Raw genomic sequence first — 2,266 nt, 5'->3', positions numbered from 1 at the left:
TTTTTAGTAGAGACGGGGTTTCACCATGTTGACCAGGATGGTCTCGATCTCTTGACCTTGTGATCCACCCGCCTTGGCCTCCCAAAGTGCTGGGATTACAGGCTTGAGCCACCGTGCCCAGCAATTTTTTCAATAAAGAAAGATAATCTCATTTTAATGACAAAACCAACAAGGGGACCATTTTAATCACATGTTGACCTTAATTCCATCTCTCTTAGACATCACTGTTAAAACTTCTAGGCTGGGTGTTGTGGCTCATGCCTGTTATCCTAGCACTTTGGGAGGCCGAGGAGGACTTCACCTGAGGTCAGGGGTTTGCAACCAGCCTGGCCAAAATGGTGAAACCCTGTCTCTACTAAAAATTCAAAAATTAGCTAGTTGTGGTCGCGGGCGCCTACAATCCCAGCTACTTGGGAGGCTGAGGCAGGAGAATGAATTGCTTGAACCTGGGAGGCAAAGGTTGCAGTGAGCTGAGACCATGCCATTGTATTCCAGCCTAGGCAACAAGAGCTGCGAAACTCCATTTCTAAAAAAAGAAAGAAAAAACTTCTGTTGGCTGGGAGTGATAACTCACCTTTAAACCCAGCACTTTGGGAGGCCGAAGTGGACAGACCACCTGAGGTCAGTAGTTTGCGACCAGCCTAGCCAACATGGTGAAATCCCGTCTCTGCTAAAAATACAAAAATTAGTTGGGCATGGTGGCGGGCATCTGTAATCCCAGCTACTCAGGAGGCTGAGGCTGGAGAATCACTTGAACCGGGAAGTGGAGATTGCAGTGAACAGAGATCGCACCACTGCACTCCATCCTGGGCAACAAGAGCAAAACTCCATCTCAAAAAATAATAATAATTAAAATTAAAAAATTGGACATGGCGGTATGTGCCTGTAACCTAGCTACTTTGGGAGGCTGAGGCAGAATTGCTTGAATCCAGAAGGCAGAGGTTGCAGTGAGCATCCAGCATGGGTGACAGAGTGACAGAGTGGGACTTCATCTCAAAAAAAAAAAAAAACTTCTTTGAAGTTTAAAAACTTTTCATTATCCACTAATGTTTCAATAGAGCTATTTCTGTCACCACATATCATTTATTAGTCATTGGTATTAAGTTTCTGTAACTTGTATTTCACCACTTTTTCTGGTGTCATATTGGCTCATGTTGAACACTCCCTGCTGTCCCAAGAGAAACAAATGATAAGCACTTCCCAGGAAAGATATGAGCTTAGTAATTTAACATACACCCAATGTCTCCAGGTGAGATCATCACCACCATTACCAATACCAAGCTGGGATTTCTCTCATTGTTCTTTACCTGAGACTGATTCCTGATTTCAGTTTCCTAAAATGGTTTGAAAATATAAGTTAGAATGCCAAGTAAGGGATATTACATGAATAAATGTTTTGCTTAATGAATCGGACACAATTATTGACTTAATAGGCAGGACAGTTGTTTTTCTGTGGGAACGACAGAGATTCACCTTTGTACCTTTGTACTCTTGCTTTAGCGAGGCACATCTCTATCTTCCTTGGCATGGTCCTAGCTGGATTAGTTCTCTTTTGTCCCTTGTAGACTGAGAAACCAGCTCTAATGCCTCAGAGTGAGGCAAGAGAATAGGTAGGGTAACCAAAGATGAAGGCATAAGCGAAAGAACAGTAGGTGCAGCCAGTTCTAGGCAAGATTAGGCATCACACAGGCCACATCCTCACTAAGATAGACGTCTCCATTTCAACCTCTGATTGGTCGTGCACCAATTCTTCATAGGAGTGGAGGCCTTTAAAGAACTCTTGGGGTGTTACAAAATTCTAGCTTATTAATGGCAAAAACCGCAATTGCTTTTGCACCAATCTAATAAAACCCTAAAAAAATGTAATCAGGGCTCTTGAGCCACTTGCTCGCCTGCTCCCAGTCCTACATGCCACTTCTGTGGAGGGTAGTTTCACTTCAGTAAATTGCGCTTTCATTGGTTCATTCTTCTGGGGTTTTTTTGTGCGTTTTGTTCACTTATTTGTTCAATGCTCCAACAACCTGGAGAACTCACAGTCAAGACTTTTCATCCGGTAACAGGAGTGAATTCATGTGAGTTATAACAGTAATGTTTATCAGCCTCTGCTTCCAGTGCAGTCATTTTGTGTCTAAACGATTGTATAAAGTGATACATGAATTTGGATTTCGAGCCTTTGGGAGCATTCATATTTCTAGCGCATGGGAACTTGAATTTCCAAAACTGTGATTTTTTTTTTTTTTTTTTTTTTTTTTTTTTTTTTTTTTTT

Source organism: Cebus imitator, unplaced genomic scaffold (genome assembly GCF_001604975.1).
Source record: "Cebus imitator isolate Cc_AM_T3 unplaced genomic scaffold, Cebus_imitator-1.0 Scaffold417, whole genome shotgun sequence".
Lineage (NCBI taxonomy): Eukaryota > Metazoa > Chordata > Mammalia > Primates > Cebidae > Cebus > Cebus imitator.
This window is presented reverse-complemented; position numbering follows the sequence as displayed.